This window comes from Elephas maximus, chromosome 17 (genome assembly GCF_024166365.1).
Source record: "Elephas maximus indicus isolate mEleMax1 chromosome 17, mEleMax1 primary haplotype, whole genome shotgun sequence".
Lineage (NCBI taxonomy): Eukaryota > Metazoa > Chordata > Mammalia > Proboscidea > Elephantidae > Elephas > Elephas maximus.
In genome coordinates, this window is record NC_064835.1 from 90,440,986 (window position 1) to 90,447,338 (window position 6,353).

The window sequence follows — 6,353 nt, forward strand, 5'->3', positions numbered from 1 at the left end:
ACCCTCTGCTGTGGTATTTCTGTTACAGCAGCACTAGGTGACTGAGACACCACCCACGTGTGGTATTTTTGTTACAGCAGCACTAGGTGACTAAGACACCATCCACTGTGGTATTTCTGTTACAGCAGCACTAGGTGACTGAGACACCACCCACGTGTGGTGTTTCTGTTACAGCAGCACTAGGTGACTGAGACACCATCCACTGTGGTATTTCTGTTACAGCAGCACTAGGTGACTGAGACACCATCCACTGTGGTGTTTCTGTTACAGCAGCACTAGGTGACTGAGACACCATCCACTGTGGTATTTCTGTTATAGCAGCACTAGGTGACTGAGACACCATCCACTGTGGTATTTCTGTTACAGCAGCACTAGGTGACTGAGACATCACCCACGCGTGGTATTTCTGTTATAGCAGCACTAGGTGACTGAGACACCATCTACTGTGGTATTTCTGTTACAGCAGCACTAGGTGACTGAGACATCACCCACGTGTGGTGTTTCTGTTACAGCAGCACTAGGTGACTGAGACACCATCCACTGTGGTATTTCTGTTATAGCAGCACTAGGTGACTGAGACACCATCCACTGTGGTATTTCTGTTATAGCAGCACTAGGTGACTGAGATACCATCCACACGTGGTATTTCTGTTATAGCAGCACTAGGTGACTGAGACACCATCCACTGTGGTATTTCTGTTACAGCAGCACTAGGTGACTGAGACACCATCCACTGTGGTATTTCTGTTATAGCAGCACTAGGTGACTGAGACACCATCCACTGTGGTATTTCTGTTACAGCAGCACTAGGTGACTGAGACACCATCCACTTGTGGTATTTCTGTTACAGCAGCACTAGGTGACTAAGACACCATCCACTGTGGTATTTCTGTTATAGCAGCACTAGGTGACTGAGACACCATCCACTGTGGTATTTCTGTTATAGCAGCACTAGGTGACTGAGACACCATCCACTGTGGTATTTCTGTTATAGCAGCACTAGGTGACTGAGACACCATCCACCCGTGGTCTTTCTGTTATAGCAGCACTAGGTGACTGAGACACCATCCACTGTGGTATTTCTGTTATAGCAGCACTAGGTGACTAAGACACCATCCACTGTGGTATTTCTGTTACAGCAGCACTAGGTGACTGAGACACCATCCACTGTGGTATTTCTGTTATAGCAGCACTAGGTGACTGAGACACCATCCACTGTGGTATTTCTGTTATAGCAGCACTAGGTGACTGAGACACCATCCACTGTGGTATTTCTGTTACAGCAGCACTAGGTGACTGAGACACCATCCACTGTGGTATTTCTGTTATAGCAGCACTAGGTGACTAAGACACCATCCACTGTGGTATTTCTGTTACAGCAGCACTAGGTGACTGAGACATCACCCACGTGTGGTGTTTCTGTTACAGCAGCACTAGGTGACTGAGACACCATCTACTGTGGTATTTCTGTTATAGCAGCACTAGGTGACTGAGACATCACCCACGTGTGGTGTTTCTGTTACAGCAGCACTAGGTGACTGAGACACCATCCACTGTGGTATTTCTGTTACAGCAGCACTAGGTGACTGAGACACCATCCACCCGTGGTATTTCTGTTATAGCAGCACTAGGTGACTGAGACACCATCCACTGTGGTATTTCTGTTACAGCAGCACTAGGTGACTGAGACACCATCCACCCGTGGTCTTTCTGTTATAGCAGCACTAGGTGACTGAGACACCATCCACTGTGGTATTTCTGTTATAGCAGCACTAGGTGACTGAGACACCATCCACTGTGGTATTTCTGTTATAGCAGCACTAGGTGACTAAGACACCACCCACGTGTGGTACTTCTGTTACAGCAGCACTAGGTGACTGAGACACCACCCACATGTGGTATTTCTGTTACAGCACCACTAGGTGACTGAGATAGCACCCACACATGGTACTTCTGTTACAGCAGCACTAGGTGACTGAGACACCACCCACACGTGGTATTTCTGTTACAGCAGCACTAGGTGACTGAGACACCATCCACTGTGGTATTTCTGTTACAGCAGCACTAGGTGACTGAGATACCACCCACACATGGTATTTCTGTTACAGCAGCACTAGGTGACTGAGACACCACCCACGTGTGGTATTTCTGTTACAGCAGCACTAGGTGACTGAGACACCACCCACACGTGGTATTTCTGTTACAGCAGCACTAGATGAGTGAGACAGAATCCTTCCTCCTCAGCTGCACAGCAACCATGGGCACCTTCAGGGCAAAAGAGCTTTGCTGGACATGAACCAGGGGGTGGCTCTGAGGCTGGAAAAGAAGGGACAGCATGCCACCCCTCATGTCTCTTGCCATATGTTACATTAACAGAGAAAAATGTCTTCTAAATACAGTACTCCGAAGGTCCAATTAAAGAAGAAGGTTTTTGTAAAAGCAGCACAAACCCCCTAAATGATTACAACATTGTATTCAAGGGGGAAGGCAGTACCGCCAGGACGTTCCGGAGTCAGCTGCTCTTGCTGTAGGAACGAGCTGTAAGCACCAGTGCCTGAACCGAAGCTATAATTTTATTTTCCTGAGTGCTGCCAGGCCATGTCTCTAAAAGCCCAGAGCTCCAGCTCTCGGGCGCCTTCTTGTGAATCGAAATGCAGGCCAGGAGCCAGAACCAGGAAATAAATACATAAAATCATAAACCTCATGTGCTGATGCAGCTGAAATGCAACAGATATGGACTTTACAGGGAAGCAGGGCAGAGCAGCCCTAGATGCACAGCTCAAAACCTGCCACTGTATACCTCTTTGGCTGTCTGCCCGGCGCATAGGATTTCCTTTTCTGGGAGCTGCCTCCCCATCCACACAGGTGGCCCTTGAATTGTCACATGTGAGCCAGGAGGGCTCACACCCTGCTGGGACTGAGAGACCAGTTGGTCTCTGCCCACAGCAGGACCTGGGACCCCGCTGGTACAAGATTTTCCTTCTGGAAATCCTCAGTCTCCTTCTCAGGCCCTGCTCCATCTGCCCTTGAGTCCTGTAGCACACACCACCACCATCCTCTATCCTGATCATCTGCAGATCTTTTCCACTAAGTGGCCTTGGGTTGGTTTTATTACCTGCACCACCACCCCCAGGTGGCCTGTGCACATGGCTGCTTTCCATAAAGTCTGCCTACCTTGGTGTGGGCCTTCCTGGATTCCCTGACAGTGCTGTGACCACTGGGTGGGCAGCTCCCAGAGAATGGGCCTGGTGAGAGTTTTACATCTTTGGTTGTTATAAAAATCAGCATGAAGCTGAAGATTGCGTTGGTTGTTTGTTTTTGACACCAGCAACTCACTTCCAGAGACATGTTCCCACCTGTTGTTGTTGCTGTATGCCATCAAGTGGGTGCTGACTGACAGCAACCCTGTAGGACAGAGTACAACGGCCCCATTGGGTTTCCTAGGCTGTAATCTTGCCAGAAGCAGATCACCAGATCTTTATCCGTGGAGCAGGTTGTGGGTTCGAACCACAGATCTTTCCATTAGCAGCAGAACGCTTAATCACTGTGCCACCAGGGCTTCTTACGTGTTCACTAACCTGCAAAACGGTGGCACCTCTCAGCCCCTCCTTCAGTGCAAGTTTAAAAGATTTGAACAGTCAGGGTTAAATGTCGTGCAGGTGGACGTTTTCAGGGATGCCAGCGTACTTGGATGTATGGTTTTAATAAGGATTCTTTCTAGTCACCAAAGCTTCTCCTCCTGCCCCTTGGCCAGGGTACACTCAATGCAGTTAAAATTAAAATGTCAAAGAGCAATGATTTAAAGTGGAATTCTGGCCAGGAAGTGGGCCTTGGAAAACCTGCTTTGTTTTGTTTCTAGAGAAGAAAAAAAACAGAACTGGGAGGGCGATTCACCGTATCAGCTCAGAGGCGTTTTTTAGGGCACATGGAAACCTGTGGCATTATCATCACTCTGGTCAGAGGCTAAAGCAAGGGGGTTGGAAAGCTGCAATGGTGGGCTTGGAAAAAGGCTCAGAGGTGACCTGATCTGACCTCATTCATCAGGTGTGGACATGGAAGCCACATGGCCCACCTGTAGAAGAGCTCGGGGTCCCACAGCTCGGTGTGCTGACTGCCATCTCAGTCCTATGTGCCAGCCATGAATCCAGATGGATTAAAGACCTACACATAAAAATGAAGCTTTACAATTGTAAGAGAATAACTTTACGGACTTATGGAGGGAAAGGAAAGACTTCTTAAGCAAGACATGAAAAGCAGAGACCCAGGGACCAAAGACAGATATACTTGACTATATTAAAATTAAGAGCATCTCTCCATCTTAAACAGAAAAGCCAGGGTCTAAGTGTAGGTTCCCTGGGTCCTTGATGATTAGCGATAAGGGTGGTCTGCACAGGAAAATTCTGCAGTGAGTGCTCTGTGCCGGGCAGGGCGCTGGGCACCTCGCAGACATCTAACCCCCAACAATGCTGTCAGGCACACGTCCCCATGTCACAGGGAGGAAACTTACGCTGGGTGGGGGCAGGATACTCACCACAGTCGCGTGTCTGGTGAGTGACAGGACACCATCTGTGGCTCACCCCTGAAATCATGCCCTGTTAGGCCTCCAGCCCCCCTCTCCTCCCCCCACCCATGCAGTAGTCGGGGGCCCTTTACACAATGTCAGACGGGGTGTGTTACCCCGATCCTGAAACCCTTCAGGGGTATTCTGTGACCTGGCCCTGTTTCCCACCTCTCTTCCTTTCTCCTTCTGCTTCATCTACGCTGGACTCCTCAGGACCTTTGCCCAAGTTGTTCCCTCACCTGAGACACGCTTGTCGCTTCTCTACACACCCACTGCTACTCATCCTTAAACACTGCATCCTCGGAGAACCCTCCCCTGACCCAGGCGCCCTTTCTCTTAGCCCTGTACATATTTAGTTTTTATTTATTTGTTTAACATCTGTCTGCTGGAGTAGACAGAATGCTCCAGAAGGGCACTGAACATGCTATGTTTTGCTCTTGATTTTGTGCGTTTAGCTTCCAGCACAGTACCTTGTGCATAGCACCTGCGCAGTATTTTTTGACTGGTTGCTGAATCCATCCTGAAACGCTTCAAGCACAGTCCCTAACCAGCTGTGTGGCCTTGGGCATATCACTGCCACTCTCTTAGCCTCTTAAAGCCCTCCCAGCTCTGATATATAGTCACTCAACTACTCAGAGAGAAACAGCCCTGTGTGCCAGGCATGGTGCCAGTCTCTGGGGATGCAGTGCTCCAAGCAGCCTGAGGTCAGACAGCTTCTGGCATGAGTCTAAACTCACTTGAGCTTTTGGTTTCCAAGTTCCCTGGAGATGGCTGACTGCCAGAAAGAAGCACTCCCCAAATCCTGGTGTGTTTTGACCCCATGACCTCTCTGACTGTGAAGGTCAGGAAGGAGATGAGCTCCAGAGTCCAGAAAAAATCTGCCCAAGCCCGAATCACAAGGTGGTGCAGGACCAGCTGAGCAGAAGTTAGTTTGGGGCTGGGGCCCTCAGAGAGGCAGCCCCTCCTGCCAGCTCCCAGCCTGCCTGGCCTTGTGCACACTCCATCAGAATGTCATTCCTGCATAGATTTTGTCTGCCTGCTTAAAAACCACTCAAGGGACTGGAACCTTTTCTCTTCCCTTGAGCAGTTAATGGCTTGTTAAAAACCAAGTAGTTAAATCCTATGACTTCACAGGAAGAAAACACGCAAAGGCATGGATTCCACTCTTGTACTGACTGTATGGCAGTGAGCTCAGAGGGTCAGCAGAACAAACCCTCCACCGCACCGTGGTAGGGTCCCTTTGCTTTCTCCTTTGCTTGTCTTCACAGTGTGGCACTTTGTTTTTCAGTACAGCTTCTGAAATTTACCTGGGCTGAGACAGGAACTGAGACTTTAGGAGGAGTAAGCTCAGAGTCACTTTGTGGTACAATGCAGGGTGAAACGTCCTGAATGAGGTCTCAGCGTGGGTGGCTGAAGGCCGTTAAGCACAAAGATGCCTAATGCAATGTTCAACTTGGAGTCCTTGTGTTACTTCCTCCCATGAAGACTCACTGAATATCTTCTCTGAGCAGGTACCCCCACCCCAACCACCATTCGATAAAGTCCGTTACATACAAAGATGTCTTTGGAGAGTAAGTTCTGGGTTTGATGTGGCACAAAATACAGGGCATGGGCCATATGGAAAAAGCATCTGCATGAAGCAGGGATTCAGTGGGACGGAGGCTTGGAGCTGGACTGTAGAAAGCTATGCAGTCCCAAGCAAACCGAGGGCAACTTCACCCCATTAACAACTGGGGCCCATTTTCTCTTGCCTCCCCACCATAGTGTGTGTGCCTCTCTGGGGTTAGTTACC

At 49.2% G+C, this 6,353-nt stretch overlaps 1 long non-coding RNA gene across 2 annotated transcripts; it reads left to right on the top strand.

Annotated features, from left to right (window-relative positions):
• The first annotated feature begins 86 nt into the window (after positions 1-86).
• Positions 87-1,767, top strand: LOC126060144 (uncharacterized). Of its 2 annotated transcripts, XR_007513553.1 has the most exons (4): positions 87-134; positions 667-859; positions 1,245-1,340; positions 1,729-1,767. It is a non-coding gene; the product is annotated as an uncharacterized LOC126060144 (long non-coding RNA). The 2 variants fall into 2 exon arrangements; XR_007513552.1 differs by lacking the exon at positions 1,729-1,767 and having other exon boundaries at positions 1,245-1,342.
• Positions 1,768-6,353: the final 4,586 nt, after the last annotated feature.